Source organism: Lepidochelys kempii, chromosome 11 (assembly GCF_965140285.1).
Source record: "Lepidochelys kempii isolate rLepKem1 chromosome 11, rLepKem1.hap1, whole genome shotgun sequence".
NCBI lineage: Eukaryota > Metazoa > Chordata > Testudines > Cheloniidae > Lepidochelys > Lepidochelys kempii.
In genome coordinates, this window is record NC_136390.1 from 46,981,115 (window position 1) to 46,999,180 (window position 18,066).

Below are 18,066 nucleotides of genomic sequence, written 5' to 3' on the forward strand. Positions count from 1 at the left end.
CTGTATGGGGGAAAACAGATGATGTCATATCATGATGATGATGAAATACTCTCCATTCCAATAGTAACACAGGAGGATATTAAACAGCAGCTACTGATGTTGGACATTTTTAAATCAGCAGGTCCAGCTAACTGCATCTAAAAGTTTTAAAAAAGAGCTGGCAGAGGAGCTTGCTAGACCATTAATGTTTATTTTCCGAAACTCTTGGAACAGTGGGGAAGTTCCAAAAGAAAGCTATAGTTGTGTCAATTCTTTAAAAGGGTAAATGGGATGACCCAGGTAGTTATAGGCCTTTAACCCTGACATCAACTCTGGGCAAAGTAATGAAACAGCCATTACAGTAAAGTAAAGAATAGTAAAGAATTCTTCATTAGTAAAGAATAAAAGGAGGGTAACTTAAATAATGCCAGTAAACATAAAACCTGTTAGCCTAACTTGATATCTTTTTGCGATGAGATCACAAGTTTGATAAAAGCAATAGTATTAATGAAATACAGTTGGACTTTTGTAAATCAATTGACTTGCTACCGGACAAAATTTTGATTAAAAAAAATTAGAATTTAAAATTAACATGGCATACACTAAATGTATTTAAAAAGTTTCTGACAAGTCTCAAAATAGGGACTGTAAACAGGGAATCATCATCCAGCAGGCATGTTTCTAGTGGGATCTTACAGGTATTGGTTTTTGGCCCTTCATAGGGCTGCAACTGTATTAACTCATCTGGGAACTAGTCAGAAACAATTCACAGAGTGCACGTCATGATTCCTTCCTGAATCACTTCCACCTAGTGGAGGGCTGCTGTCAGCCCCAAAGCCCTCCACATCTGGTCCCCAGCCCATTGCTGAGACCCCACCACCCTTTCCTCATATGAGGGCTAAGGGGCTGGGGAAAGGGATTCAGCTCCTTGCTGTAACAGACATTAGGGAAGGCTGTATCAGCTTCTTCAGGGGATGCCTTAATTCCCCCACCCCATCAACTCCCTTCCAAGGGAGGGGGAATTCTTAAAGAAGACACTACAATTTTTTCTGACAGCCCAGACAAAGACCCCCAGCTTGAGGTTGAGGGGGTTGCCCTTTGTCTCCTCTAGAGGAAGGGCTGGGCAAATGCTGTTTTTCTGGAAATGGAATAGAGAAAGACCTCACTCTGAAGTATACAACAAAAGACCACTACATTTTTCATTTATTCTGTTATTGAAGAGTTGACTTAAATTTCTAGCTATTACAAGCACAAGTCACTTTAAAAAGATGGAAAAGTAGAATGGTAATCTGGTTCTGTCATGCAGTTTCCTCAATATGTTCAAAGGGGCAGGATGTGTTTTTTACCTAAGTTTTTAAAAGCAACATCATCCAGAGACATCATATCTACTCATGCAAATAATTTTCTACAAAGTTGCAATAATATAGTAAATAAAGCCTATACACAAGCTCATTTCCCCACAAGTTCATTTAAAAAAAAAAGAATTTTCATTATGTATATTTTTTCCATTTCTGCTACATCACAACAATTAACATAAATGGAAAAAAACCTACAATAACCCTATCTTAAATACAATAAAGTCTTTTTTTCCATAGAACTCTACGCATTCCTTTTAAAGTTTTTATAACTATATGTTTATGTTTTTAAAAGTTCGCATTCAGGTACAATATTGCAAAACAGCATTATATTCAGTCATAAGTTTTTACTGACGATACCTTTAACTTTGTCATTTGTATGGCAAATTTTTGTTTTTCTAAGAATCAGTCTGTACTCTATAAAGATTTGTTTCCAGGATACTTGCAATTGTGCTGAGCATAACATCTGTTGCTTTGCATTTCCAGAGCTTTACAAAACCTAGCTAAGCACGCTTTCCTACACTCACTTGAGTATATGAACTGACAGAAAAGATATATGGTCACAGTTCAAATAAACTAACAGTGACAACTAATTTCATACTGAAAGCCATTTAAGTAACTAGCTATTTATGTAGCCTAAATAGACAAAAGCCAGGAATATCAGTCAGGGATCAAATTCTGTTTATAAACTTCCTTATTTGTTTAGGAATTGCAACACACACACATGATTTCCATGTGATAAACAGCAGAACCATGTGGCAAGTATATTTATATGCACCTTTTTCTCCCTCACCCAAGAACATATTCTTACATTCTAAACTCAAACAGCTTCAAAAAGTGGGACTGAATAATTAAAAAGAAAACAATATTAAAAAAAAAATACTGCCATAGAATTGGTCCCTGCTTCTCTCCTCCGAAACTTTCCACATTTCTCCCAAAGTTATCCCCAACCCAAGTCCACTGATCAGCAAGATTCAGTCCTACACCAGTTCTGAGGTCTTCTACATATACACACTTTCTCAATTTATAGTGTTACTTCGTGATCTTGCAGGGCTAGAAACAGGACCTTTGTACTACTGGAAAGAGGTTATTCTCAATTTTCCAAAGGGACCTGGCACTCACTCCTAGTTTAGGAAGTCCCAGGAGAGCCTTTGAAATTGTGACCTGTTCTGAGTGTATAAAAGGTATTTTAGGATGGCTTTAATGGTTTTTATGGCTCACTCTGAGCACTGTAACAATTTGGTTCATGAGACTCAATCCTGCAAGGTATTGAACATTCTGGACTTGATCCAAAGCATTAAAATTAGCAAAGCTCTGGAGCATATGTGGCTCAAGTGTTCTGCACTATACAGTATCAAACCCAAAGTAACTAAGACACCAGGCTTCATAAGCAACTGTATATAAAAAAGTCCAAAGAAAAAAGAAAAAAAATCTTTAAAGTTTTATAAAACTCTGTTAAATAGGTGGCATATGCAGAACAGATCATGTTGCAGGGTTGCAAAAAGGTTATGAATACTCACTCAATTGGAAAGATATATGTAACTCATATCTTTGCCACTCGTGAATAATGCATCCCTGCCAAAAATCATATTGAAAAAACTGTCACCCTACCACATTGTGTTCTCCATATATATATATATATATATATATATATATATATATATATATATATATATACACACACACACACACCTTACATTACAGACAGATGTCTGTGAGATCACAGATGCTAAACTAGAACTGCCTGCATTCCACATTTGAATGTAATTATATCAAGGTCAGTGTCACATGACCAGGATGTGGGCAGTCATATCTAATGGTTGGAGGAGGAGTCAGACATATTGGTCAGAGCAGGAGTTAGTAGCCAGAAACTGAAGACCAGAGTAAGAGCCAGAGTGAGGAGTCAGAGCCCAGGGTCAGAACTAGAGTCAGGGTATGTCTACACAGCAAAGAAAAACAGTCACCTGGCCCGTACCAACCAACTTGGGCTCTCTGGGCTCAGGCTATGGGATTGTTCCATTGTTGTGTAGACTTCTGGGCTCAGGGACCCTCCCAACTTGGATGGTTCTAGAGCCCAGGCTTCAGCCCAAGTCCAGAGGCCTACGCAGCAATAAAACAGCCCGAGCCTCGAGAACCTGAGTTGGTTGGCACCAGCCAGCCAAGGATTTTTCTTTGCCATGTAGACTACCCTCAGAGGCCAGAGCCAAGGGTCAGAGCTGAAGTCAGAGGTCAGGAATCTGAGCCAAGGGTCAGAAACGGGTTACCTGGAATAAGGCAAGACAGGCACAGGAGCTATCACAGTTGCGGGTGACAATCTGAGCAGCCACTGAACTGCTGCTGCTGGACTTAAGAGCTGTTCTGCTGACTCCTCCAACCAATCAGACAGTGTAGCAGATCAGGCAGACTACCATAAGCCACCTGTGCTTGTTATGTTGCCCAGAGACTAGCTCTGCTGCAGGCCCTGCATCCAGAAAACTCAAGAATGGAGTTAAAATGGGATTGGTATAATACTATCCGTTTTCACCAGGCTCTCTACTTTAGCTATTACAGAATTTCACTCTGTGGTGGCATTGGAGTCAGCGAGTCTGCTTGTTCCTGGGGATGTCAATATTCTCTTAGAGGAATGCTCTTGTGAGACTATTGTAGTTGGGGATTTATACAAGCCCAAGGGCACTGATGAGACTCACATGGCTGCAATGCATACATCTTTCAGTCTGAAAGATGGATTATTTTATGAGAAAGACAGTGGTAAGTTGTTCCAGTGATGGTTCAGAAAGAAATGCAGAAATAAGATGACAAATATATGATTTAACATCATTTGATTCAAAACCATGTAGCTGCGTTCCGACGTTCTGGCTGTCAATAATATGTCTACGAAGTTCCAACTTCATGACTTGAAGACTTTGGAGGAAAAAAGTCAGGACTTGTCTACTCAAATTGGCAATAGCAACACAAACACACATAAAGCATTGCACTGTATCTGGTATCTTGTCAAATCATAGAATAGTGTAAAGTTCATATCAATGCAGAAAATCTTATTCTTCCATGAGAAACAAGCAAAGTATAGGACCTAAATACTACTGTTTCATACCATACCAGAGCCATAGCTGATGTCAGTGAGTAACTCCTTTCAATACTCAGGAAGACAGACTATTTACTAATTTAGCCTCATGAGTTAACTGATATATTGACTGCTGTACAACTTCCAGTTTTATGAGGTATGTTTCTCATGGTTGACTGAAGATTTACTATTTTATAACACTGTGCCAGGAAACACAGAGTTATTATTTTGAGTCACTGCAGGGAACAGTCAAAGTTTTCCATATTCACTGGAAGCAGTGCATTTCAATCTGCTATTTTGAATTAGCAGAATACAATATAAAGATTAGCAAAGACATTTCAAAATGTTTGAAATTTGAAAGTCATAACAGAATTTTGGATGTTACATAAAAACATGCTCTACTAATGTGACATCACTACTGAAAAGTATTAAACTGGGAGAGAAAAAAATTAGTAGTTTCCTTTTAACTTGATAAACAACTACATAATGCAAGACACTTCTAAATTTAAAATAACTACATGCTAGTTCATAACATTTACTACTGAATAAAGCTATAGAAACACCAGCAGATACAACAGATAGGCTAAATATCTTTTCAATGCATTGAACAGGGCTGTATTAGACCCTGGTCCTGCAAAGACTTCTGTGCATTTAACTACATGCTGAGGGTAGCCCTATTGAAAACTAAGGGACTACAGGCTGTGTCTTAAAAAAAAAAAAAAACCCACCACATGCTCAAGTCTTTGCAGGATGGAGATCTTATTCATTTCAACTGAAACTTTAAATGGTTTTCAGATCAAACACCATGTTATCAACAAATCCACGTTTTCTCTCTTTCAGTTGTATGTAGTAAAAGTTCCTTGTTCTTTGGGAAAAACTCAACCTTGTGAAGAGGGCCTGAAAAAGTCCCTTTGCACTGCTGAAAGACCAAGTTTGGCTGAACATTTTCTGTGTGTCAGAGAGCGAGCCCCACTTCAGTTTTACATATTGAGAAACATTTAGAGCAGACAAGAGAAGAGGCCTCAGGATCCACAACATAAAGCTAAAGGCCCTGTAACCAGTCCGAAAGTTGGGAGTATGGATATTGCTGCCTCCAGCTCTCCTACACATTATCCATGTAAATCCCAATTATTCAGGCAGTATGTGGATGAAAGGAATTCCACTCTAAGAGAAATATTAGGGCATAAGTTCTCATCCTGAAGGGTCTCAACAATCCTCTCATTTTTTATGGTTAAATGGGAGAGGGTCCCAAAACCATTAAGAAAGGGGTTCCAAAACTTTCTTCTCTTGTAACATGTCACAGTATGAAAAAGGCTGAGAACCACTGTATTAGGGGATGTAAATACACTACCTGACTAGTAAAGATATAGAGATACCAGTTAAAAAACAATGTTTTATTCACTTATTTTAAATAACAGAGCTGCACTGCAAAATACAGCAATCCTGAGAGGATTTTTTAAAGTTTCATTTATAATCTTCTTCACACTTACACTCACTGTCATGATATGCCAGAACACAATTAACTCGGAACTTTGACAGTTAATATCTGTAGAACAGAAATCAATTTAGAAAGGACCTCATAATGAAATTCTGTAAGAGTCCCACTGACAACTGACAAAAAGGTCAAATTCTAAAAGGAAACAGCAGATACCACTACAAAACTAACAGATGTTCTTTGGGGTCATCTGCACAAAAACATAGGCATATGTGAAAGAAATCTGACACACTCATGAAATCAGTTGGTGTCTAAAATAATAGCAGCTCCTTATGGTAATATATGTATCAAATACTCAACGTGTTATGTTGCAACAGTATGTGCAGACAAAAAAAAAAGCACATAAGTCGTAGAAATGGGGGCCAGCAGGTTAAGAGAGAAAAATATACGTTGTATGACCCATCAAGGTTAAAATACAGCTTAATAAGAACACAAGAATGCATATTATTCAGAGTTCACAGAATTTTCAGATATTTATTTTTGTTTGTAAATACTTCTGGTGTGGATAAAAATATTTTTAAAGGACTGTGGTTAATAAAAATAAAGTCTGTCTTCCAAAAGACAATGACAAAAGTTGCAACCACTACAATTTACGTCAATGAAACAGCAAACAAGATTTCTTCTATGTCTATAGATTACTTCTCTTGTTTTCTAGCGCAAACATACTTCGTTATTATTTCCTGTTCTGTAATGCACATTGTTAACAAATAAAACATGCCTATATTGACAGGAAGATTATCTTAAGGGTGAACACAATGAACCCAACAAAAACAGATGCACAGTTTCCCAGTCATTCTTGTTACTGTTGTTTCATACAGTACACTCAAACTACTCAATCTGAATATTTATAATGGGAATTTACCAAATGAAAAAATGCAGATTGGTCAGCACAGAAGTTTTTTGGAGGTATTTGGAGGGGAAAAAATAGAGTTAAAAAAGAAAATATACAAAAACACATACTCAGCAATTTTTCATTTTACATGTGAAGAACAGACTTATCACTATAGAAGTAAGTCTGAAAAATATCACAGCTCAAATCAGTAACCTGGTCAGAATGAAAGTGACATAAAGCGTAACTGACAGTAAAAGTTAAGGTGTAGGCACACAGAAGGTCCAGGCCTTCAATAATCCTAAAAACTAAAATCCCCAGCACAGAATGATATGGCCATTCAGAAATATTTGGAAATAGCTAAGAAACAAATCCATTCATGTGAATCTAACTGACTTCATCATTAGAGTTACCAATGACCTTAATTTACAGCTTCTGTGATGGAGTCAGGATTAGAACCTATTTGTTAGCTATAAGACTTCAGGCAAGACACTGTTGAACTCAATGGAGATGTAATTAATATAATGGAAGGTAAATTTTGGCCCACAGGTTCTTTTAAATAATGAAAATAATGAAAGATTGATTAGCATTTGTCAGAAGGATTCTCCTCCAAAATTAATAGACAAAACCATTAGTTTGCAGCAATTGAAGTGAAACTATCTCTTTTTTCCCCCCTCAATTTATCTACCTGTAAAAATAATCTAATACTTATTCATCTCAAAGGGATGCAATGGAGTTTAACTAATTGACTGTAAGTCTGTTTCAGACCCTCTGATGTAAGGCACAAAGTAACATTTTTAAAAATGCTTTATGATACTTACTATGTAACACATGCTGGCCACAATCTGAGCTCCCCTCATTTCAGTGAAAAGAGCAAGCAAAAGCACACCTGGCAGGGTGAAGGTAGGACCATGGATAGCTGCATTGTTCCCCCTTTCCCTCAAGTAAATCAGGATTTCAGTTATAAGCTAATTGCTGACCCCATCAGCATTAACTTACATCATAACAACATCATACAGTGAAACACTCTTCTCTCATGCACGCACGCAGAGATGATGGTTCAGCGGTACTGGAAGGTAGAAAGGTACTGCTATACTGTATTAGTGAGCAAGGGGCTGGGAAGCTATGTGGAAGCACAGACCCTCCATGAAGATGGCCCTGGCTTCCAGTGCATCTCCCAAGATCAGGAGATTCCATGGGACTGAACTCCATTATCTGTTCCACCAATGAAAGCAACTTCTCCACTCCTAGGAAATAATGAGTTGGAAACTCTGATTAGTCCCAGAAACAATTAGTGCACAGGACAATCTGACCACAGTGCAGAGCACCTCCGTTCTGATTCTTGGCATGGCAGAGTGGAAAAATCAGAATGAGAGGACTAAGCTCCAACTATTTGAAGTTGTCGGCTTTGGTAGCATAATAAAGAAAAAAATATTTGGAAAAAAAAGAGCAAAGCTTTCTCACTTACAAGTAAAATAGCAACTTCTACTGCAACATTTGAGTTTATCTATGCAGACTGGTATTGCCTATGTCCTTGATCCTATGCCATTCCAGTAAGGGCCACAGTTCAACCAAGAGAGCATCAGAGGGTGGGTGGATGGTTGAGTGAGTGTGTGCGTGAATGCATGCATGCATACAGGATAGCTCAGTGATTTGAACAATGGCCTGCTAAACCCAGGGTTGTGAGTTCAATCCTTGAGGGGGCCATTTAGGGATCTGGGGCAAAAATTGGGGATTGGTCCTGCTTTGAGCAGGGGTTTGGATTAGATGACTTCCTGAGGTCCCTTCCAACCCTGATATTCTATGATTCTAAGTCACAATTTTGCCATTAACTTCAGTACAATCAGGGTTTCACGCAGGATTTCTTCAAACAGTTTTGAAATGCTGATAAACATATTTTGACAAACACTGAAGTGCCAAAACACACTCTGTACAAAGCAGGTTTCAGAGTAACAGCCGTGTTAGTCTGTATTCGCAAAAAGAAAAGGAGTACTTGTGGCACCTTAGAGACTAACTAATTTATTTGAGCATAAGCTTTCGTGAGCTACAGTTCACTTCATCGGATGCATACTGTGGAAAGTGTAGAAGATCATAGAATCATAGAATATCAGGGTTGGAAGGGACCCCAAAGGTCATCTAGTCCAACCCCCTGCTCAAAGCAGGACCAATTCCCAGTTAAATCATCCCAGCCAGGGCTTTGTCAAGCCTGACCTTAAAAACCTCTAAGGAAGGAGATTCTACCACCTCCCTAGGTAACTCATTCCAGTGTTTCACCACCCTCCTAGTGAAAAAGTTTTTCCTAATATCCAATCTAAACCTCCCCCACTGCAACTTGAGACCATTACTCCTCGTTCTGTCATCTGCTACCATTGAGAACAGTCTAGAGCCATCCTCTTCGGAACCCCCTTTCAGGTAGTTGAAAGCAGCTATCAAATCCCCCCTCATTCTTCTCTTCTGCAGGCTAAACAATCCCAGCTCCCTCAGCCTCTCCTCATAACTCATGTGTTCCAGTCCCCTAATCATTTTCGTTGCCCTTCGCTGGACTCTCTCCAATTTATCCAAATCCTTCTTGAAGTGTGGGGCCCAAAACTGGACACAGTACTCCAGATGAGGCCTCACCAATGTCGAATAGAGGGGAACGATCACGTCCCTCGATCTGCTCGCTATGCCCCTACTTATACATCCCAAAATGCCATTGGCCTTCTTGGCAACAAGGGCACACTACTGACTCATATCCAGCTTCTCGTCCACTGTCACCCCTAGGTCCTTTTCCGCAGAACTGCTGCCTAGCCATTCGGTCCCTAGTCTGTAGCTGTGCATTGGGTTCTTCCGTCCTAAGTGCAGGACCCTGCACTTATCCTTATTGAACCTCATCAGATTCCTTTTGGCCCAATCTTCCAATTGGTCTAGGTCCTTCTGTATCCTATCCCTCCCCTCCAGCGTATCTACCACTCCTCCCAGTTTAGTATCATCCGCAAATTTGCTGAGAGTGCAATCCACACCATCCTCCAGATCATTTATGAAGATATTGAATAAAACCGGCCCCAGGACCGACCCTTGGGGCACTCCACTTGATACCGGCTGCCAACTAGACATGGAGCCATTGATCACTACCCGTTGAGCCCGACAATCTAGCCAGCTTTCTACCCACCTTATAGTGCATTCATCCAGCCCATACTTCCTTAACTTGGTGACAAGAATACTATGGGAGACCGTGTCAAAAGCTTTGCTAAAGTCTAGAAACAATACATCCACTGCTTTCCCTTCATCCACAGAACCAGTAATCTCATCATAAAAGGCGATTAGATTAGTCAGGCATGACCTTCCCTTGGTGAATCCATGCTGGCTGTTCCTGATCACTTTCCTCTCATGCAAGTGCTTCAGGATTGATTCTTTGAGGACCTGCTCCATGATTTTATTATATAAAATAAAATAAGATCTTATTATATACACACAAAGCATGAAAAAATACCTCCTCCCACCCCACTCTCCTGCTGGTAATAACTTATCTAAAGTGATCACTCTCCTTACAATGTGTATGATGATCAAGTTGGGCCATTTCCAACACAAATCCAGGTTTTCTCACCCACTCCCCCCCCACACACACACACAAACTCACTCTCCTGCTGGTAATAGCTTATCCAAAGTGACCACTCTCCTTACATTGTGTATGATAATCAAGGTGGGCCATTTCCAGTACAAATCCAGGGTTTAACAAGAACATCTGGGGGGCGGGATAGGAAAAAACAAGGTGAAATAGGCTACCTTGCATAATGACTAAGCCACTCCCAGCCTCTAGTCAAGCCTAAGTTAATTGTATCCAATTTGCAAATGAATTCCAATTCAGCAGTTTCTCGCTGGAGTCTGGATTTGAAGTTTTTTTGTTGTAAAATAGCGACTTTCATGTCTGTAATCACGTGACCAGAGAGACTGAAGTGTTCTCCGACTGGTTTATGAATGTTATAATTCTTGACATCTGATTTGTGTACATTTACTCTTTCACGTAGAGACTGTTATCCAACATTGAACTCACATTCTGGCTCTCCACATACTCATGACTGATATTCTCCACCCTTATATGCACACACAAACACTCACAAAGGAAGTGCCAGTGGCAAGTCATGACTTCAATTACAGCGTTACAATGAGAGTATCTTTCTATTTACAAGGCTTACAGATATTTAAGTCTAATAATTCCTTAGTGCAGAAAAACAGTCAATTTAATATTTGTCCAAGCTTTAAATTTCATAAAAACAAAAAGGGAGGCATTTGGAGGTGGGGAGGAGGAGTTGTTTTAAACCTAAGTCCAATAGAACTATTTCTATGTTTTGAAAAAATTCCTACAAATTAGATTTCCCTTGCATTGTTTGAAATACAACTATTATGAGGACACTACTGTTTGAAACCCAAATAGCACTCGGACCCCAACCTTGCATGCCCTTATCACATGCTTAAATTTAAAACTTAAAGCACTTAAATTTAAAGCATGAATATTCCCAACTCACTAACTTAAGCACATGTATGTTTGCAGGACCAGGGTCCAATACAGAAATTTGTATTTATATTTTTTTCACTTTTCTCTCGCGCGCCTGTATGCAGAAAAATTTAATGTATGCACAAACTAGACACAAGCACCAGCATGCACTCAAAGTTTATTAATTCTACTCAATTTCTGCTCCTACACTTAAGAAATAAAAGAAGTAATGTCTGAAAGTGGCAAAAGATAACAAAAGATGAACATTTGTCTTATAATTTATCAGCACATTCCATCTTATAAAAATAGTCTCACAAATTAATGTTCATGTGCAGAAAGAAGCAGATGAATATTTATACATTATTAAACAAAAAGGATATAGAGAAGACATACTAATATAAAATCCTGTTTTGTTTCTCTCAGGAAATAGCTGAGTCTTTAAAGTTTAGAATGTGTGAAACTGCTAAAGATATTCAGATAATTTTAAAAATGAAAATTAAACCATGTAATACAAAGCTGACTTTGTCAGATGTATCTAGTATTACTCATTTTTATGTCCACCACTTGAATATATTATCACATTTGTATTTGGACACCAGATAACCCACTAGTTCAAATATTAAAGAAAATGTTCTCTTTATATTAGCAGCCAAAATCAAAATAATAACTAATCAACTAATAACTTCAATAATTCACATTTTGTTATAGGCCATTTTTGGTGTTATTCCTATTTCCATTATTCTTGACTACCCAATAGACTGACAGATGTCTTACCTTAATATCCCGAACAGACTACTGGTATCTATTTCACCCACATCTGTTCCTAAATAGCTTTGGCAGCAGACTATTATGTACTTGGAATTAATTCTAAGTCATTTATTACTAAGGACTTACTCTTTTGTTGTTGTTTTGATATCTCTTTTTTTTCTTATTATGCTTTTAAAAACATTCCTCTACAGTTTTTTAAAACTTTCTACAAAAACATATTGTTCAGTATTATAAAAAAGATTTGCTTTGAGCTCTCCAGGTACCTTAGTTACATGCTAATATAAATTATTTGATTCCACACATTTTTAGATGTGCCCAGAGGTCTTCAAGAATGAAGAAACATGCCAAAATTATCTTTAGTTATCAGAAGCCCCCACATCTACAGATACTGAAAGTTTTAGACCCATGGCCAATGTTGAATCAGTTGGCAATCTTTGTCCATTTCCTAGGTGACAAGCATCTGCATCCTAAACCAATACCAAAATTGCCACAAATTGAAATTCTTGTTGGCAGTCTCAAGACAGGGGCCCAAGAATGAAAGTGACATCAAGAATAAAGTCCTTTCAACTACAAAGAGTCTTCCCAGGATAAGGAAAAGATATATTGGGAGAACAGCCCGGGAAAGCTTGCCATTCCTGGTGCTGTAGCTATTCTAATATGCAAGTGACTCCCATTTCCAGTGCTGTTAATCCAGTATCTTTCATAAGTATTAAATTTCACTTTAGCTGTTTGTTAGGTTTTGTTGGGAAAAAGTATTATAAATCTTCAAAGTTTTCAAATAGCCCCGCACCGCGAATTTTTAAATCTATTCTTCAATTAGTTTTCTTTCTTTTCTATGATTTTGAAGTGCTGCTCAGGCATGAGCAGCTATACTATCTCAGGTTATATATTGATCAGCATTGGAAAAATAAGTTTTTTCCCCTTTCTTCATCAATTATTTTCCCTGATGTGGTAACACCAGTATTGACACATAGGTGAGCCCTCCTTTTCTCTCTCAGTCAGGAAAGTAACAGCCAACCAGGGCAGGGTCTGGGCACCTCATTCTACCTCCTCCACCAACAGACAATTTCCAGAACTGGGGAAAAATTATGGTTAGACCACACTATCCTGATCAGTCACTTTGTCAGAGCCAATTTCCCACTGCAACATCCTGAGAGGGTGTCCATTCTGGTACTGTTATATCACTAAAAACAACTGACAAGGTAAGAAATCTGATTTTCTGTTATGCCTATCAGTATGGAAAAATGGGTCTGACTAGCAGTAACCAAGGACACAGAGTAACTATAGAGAAGCTAAGAAAGGCTAGGCTAAAGTGACAGGAGAGGAGAAGCCAAGATGGCCAGAGACACAACCCCATCCTCCAGATATCCCTAAACCTCCAACTGCCAGAAGTTGAAACTGTACAAGGTAGGTCACGGATCACTTGAAATTGCCCTGAAGCATCTGGCACTGGCCAGTGTCAGAAGACAGGATAGTGGGCTTTCTGGTTAATTGGTCTGACCCAATATGGCCATTATTATGTTCTTAGAAACAGACCAATGGAAGCCTACTGAGGAGAGCTGACCACCTCCTGAGGACAGCAACCCCAGGGCTAACATGGAAAGCTCCCTTCACTTCAGGAAAGGAAGACTATGTTTTCAATGGATGTCCAGGAAATGCCACTGGGCCTCTTATCTGGTCTTCTGTTTATAACAGAAGTTGGTCAGTAAGATTTCCTAGCTAAGGCAGACGGCTGGGACCACACTGGGGAGAAAACTGGAACATACTTGGAGAACTACTTTACCATGTGGAACATGAGGTACAGAGTTATCATAAGTCAGAACTGTAAGTACTTTGACTCTCTGGGCTGAGGTGACTGATAGCAGAAAAACTGCTTTCCTCAAACAAATGTAGAGTGGCAGGATGAGTTCAAACACAAAGGATACTTAGCAGTAAATTTAGGCTCCAAAGGCAAATGGGTAACTTAATAGGTGGCCTAAAGTAAGATTACCATAAAGAGCCTGGTTATGAGGGGGTGAAACGCCACTGAAAAACCTTTTATGCTGCAGCAAAGGCCTGGATCCAAAGAGAGCTAGCAGAGCAGCCTCTCTCAAATCCACCTGGAAAGAACTCCATAACTGAAAATACTAGAGGATTTCCTGGCCATGTTCATGGAGATCTAAAACAAAAGGAAAAGATCAACCAACCCTAAAGTGAAATGAAGTGCACATCTGCTGGGAAAAAAAAAGTCACTAACCTTTTCTAACTGTTATTTGTCAAGATGTGTTGCACATGTCCATTTGACTCTTTGTGTCCGTGTGCCCACATGCAGAATTGCTAGACATTTTCCCCTCAGTGGTACCAATCAAGGCAGCTCCAGAGCCTTCTGCTGATGCGTGCCACTGAGTGCCAATACAGAAGGCCCAGCTGCCCCCAAGTTCCCTCAGTCCCTTCTTGACAGACAGCTCTGGAGTAGGACAGCAAGTCATGGAATGGACATGTGCAACACATATTAAAGATCAGCAGTTACAAAAGGTTAGTAACCATTTTTTCTTCTTCGAGTGATTGCATGTGTGCATTCCACTCTTCGTGACTTACAAGCTGTAATGAAGGAGGAGGGATTGGAGTTCATTGAAGTACACAGACTGGAGTAAAACTCATTCAAATTTAGCATTCTCTCTGGAGTACTCAGCAGAAGCATAATGGGACGAGAAGGTATAAACTGAAGACCAGGTTGCCACTTTCCAAATGTCCTGGATAAGAACTTACACAAAAAACACCATTGAGGCTGCTTGTGATCCTGCGGAACATGGCGTCAGTTTGCCTAGTGGGGAAATGCCTGCCAGATCATAACAAACACATGCAGAAAGCTATACAAGACAAAATTATTTGTGAACAGATCATGAGACGTTTCATTCTGTTTGCTACGGCCACAAACAGTTGGGTTAACAAATGAAACTAGTTCTGTCTATGTAGAAAGCCAGCTCTCTTCTAATGCGTACAATTTGCAGATGTTACTCCTCTTTATTGGCATGTGGTTTGGGGTAAAACATAGGTAAATAAATTAACTCTTTAATATGACAGTCAGATACTACTTTAGAGAGAAATCTCAGATGAGGCCGCAAGTACGCCTTATCCTTAAAAAAAAAATTGTACAAGGTGGTTCAGATGTCAGAGCACGCAATTCAGCCACTCTTCTGGCTGAAGTGCTACCTATTAGAAAAGCCACCTTTGGCAGTAGGTGAAGTAAGGAACTAGAGCCTCAAACAATGGCCCTTGAGCTTGGACAAAACTAGATTCAAGTGCCAGGGTTATAGGTTCCCTTATTTTAAAGTAAAATCTTTCCAACCCTTCAAGTCATTAGAAAATATAGAACTGTTATCCACATGTGGCTGGAAAGCTGATACTGCTGCCAATTGGACCTTGACAGACCTGTTTTAGGTGCAAGAGATTATCCAGTATATCCTGGATAGAGAACTGCACTGGAGACCCCAAACTGACATGACCAAATAGGAAAGTGCCTCTATTTTGACATGTAAACAGCTCTGATAGTGGGCTTTCCACTATTTAATAATGCACGGAAAACTTGTTCTGACCAAGAGCTGCTAAATGAAGGGCCCGTAGGTTTGGATGGAGCAGTCAACCATGATCTTAGGAGATCAAGTCTGAGTGCAATGGGAGTGAAACTGGAGCTGCCAATGACAGATCCAATAAAGGGGAGGCCACGCTGGGGCTATTAATATAACTTAGGCCTGGTCCTGTTTGATCTTTAGCAGCACTCTGTGTAGGAGTGGGACTGGGGGAAAAGTGTAGTACAGCTTGTTTGTCCAGGGCAGCAGGAAAGTATCTGTGATGGAACCAGGACTGTGGCTTTGTAGGGAGCAGAACTGTTGGCATTTCCTGACAGCTTTCTTTGCAAACAGGTCTATCTGGGGAGTCCCCCACTGCTGGAAATTCATCTGGCTACATCCAGGTGGAGAGACCGCTCATGGTAGCTTGGAAATTATCTACTTAGGTGGTCCACCGGCTCATTCTGCACCCTTGGACGGTAAGAGGCTTTGAGACTCACACTACAAGTTCAGTTAAAGTTCCATCGGTGAATTGCTTCCTGATAAAGCAGAAAAGAGTGAGCTCCCCACTGCCTGTTGAGGTAAAACACACATCACCACAGTGTTGTCTGTAAGAACAAACAGGCTTTTTCCCTAGACACGAAATAGGAAAGCCTGACAGATGAGGCAGACAGCCCTTAGCTCTCTGACATGGATATGAAGATAGGAGATCCTTGAGGACCACAAATCTTGAGTTCAGAGGGGACCCAGATGAGCTCCCCATCACACGGCAGATGTGTTCATCACCAGCATCAGCAAAGGCTGATAGCAGACAAAGGGAACTCCAATACAAACACAGAGGGGGTCTGTCCACCAATGTAGTGAAGTCAGTACTCACAAGGGCACCATGTTCAGATGGTGATGATTTGGTGAATAAACAGAGGCCAGACAACTTTGAAGAGTCCTGAGATGCAGCCTGACATGTTGGACTACATATGTGCACAGTCATATGCCCCAGGAGTATCATACAGTTTTGCGCTGTTGTGATTGGGGGAACCCTGAGAAACAGGATTGTTTGGTGGCATTACCATATCTCAAAGTTCCTTTTTACAGCTGAACACAAAATTCCTTTGGTATAGCTTTTAGGTATGCATGAGTTGGTTATGCCACAGCAATAATCTGATCATAGTAGTATGGATTTTGTGCCATTTCTCTCATACAATAAGCACCTCTCTGCATTTATTAAACATACCATTTGCCTTCTGCTGGAGACCCAGCTCTAAAAGATAAGTACAGTGGAGTCCCACTACGGACACCCTGGAGAAGATGTGAGCAGAGATTATGATTTAGCAATTGCTGAAAGAGGCAGGTTGCTGGAAAAACAAATACTTATCTGTAACTCTGAATTAAGAACATGCAGATATTTGAAAAAATTCCCTTTGTAAAATCTTTTGTAAAACAAATTTTGTTTTACTCAATCAACAGCTTTGCTCATTGAAGACTGTTTTATCAGGACAACTTGCTGGAGCTTAATTTCTTTTGCTGTTGCCTTTCCAATTGCACCGTAATAAATATCAAGGAGTTTGACACAAAACCCTGAGATAAAGACATTGAGCTAAATCCTGTTTGCTTTACTCACATTCAAAATATGAAGAACTACTCAGCTGAGTAGGTGGAGCAGGATTTGATCAACAAACCTCACCCTAAAACTTAGACACATCTCACAAGAAATTACTATATAACATATATACAGCTGTCATTTAGATTAAAAGGCAAAAAAACAGGGCTTTGGAGCAGAGCCTGGAGCTGGAGCGCAGAGCAGCTCCAGAGCAGTGGAGCTGCAGGTTTTTGCCTGGAGCTGGAGCAGAGCCGGAGCACAGCTCGAAAGCCGTGCAAAAAACTGATGCTGCAGAATCAATAAAAATCTTTTTACTATTCTGCCTATGGCTAAAAGCTGTAAGACACACTATTTCATGTTTCCATAGTGTTTATATACTATAATAAAAATGAAAAACTGCCCAGAGATACTTGGTTTTAGGTTTGAGATCTTGATAACCTTATTTAATTAAATTCCCCTCTTTTATTGCTGGCACAGATTTAAAGTGGAGAGTGATGCCAGTAATTATCTCTTTTAACTCATTTACTGTAATCATATTTTAAGTAAGCTTTCAATTTCCATAAACTGATTTGTAAGATGGAACCACAGCAAAAAGCCCTCTTCTACTCGAAATTCAGCAGTTCTGAAAATTTCATCTGATGCAAACTGTCCTCCTTTCATCGGTAAAATTTGTGGTCTGGCAAAAAAGGAAATAGCCACAGAAGCATAAAGTGATACTGGTCCAAAAACTGAACACAAAGGTTTGGCACTCTCCAGAAGGGGCAAGTGGTACTTTAGTGATGACTTAGTTGTTATAGTAACTTAATATGTATGTAGCCAACATACTCTGGCAACTACCTCCTCCCGCTGCTGCTCTCTGCCCTGTGGCTGCTCAGCCCCTTGTAGGGCTTGCAGGCGGCCCTGATCCCTCCCTGCCTGAACTGTCCTCAATCAATTTAGCAAGTGTTCAAAACAAGACCA

General features: G+C 39.7%; 1 protein-coding gene across 8 annotated transcripts in view; it reads right to left on the reverse strand.

Moving 5' to 3' along the window:
• The window catches only part of CERKL (CERK like autophagy regulator), a 97,554-nt gene that overhangs the window by 78,742 nt on the left and 746 nt on the right, over positions 1-18,066 (reverse strand). The gene's annotated exons all lie outside the window — the stretch shown is intronic.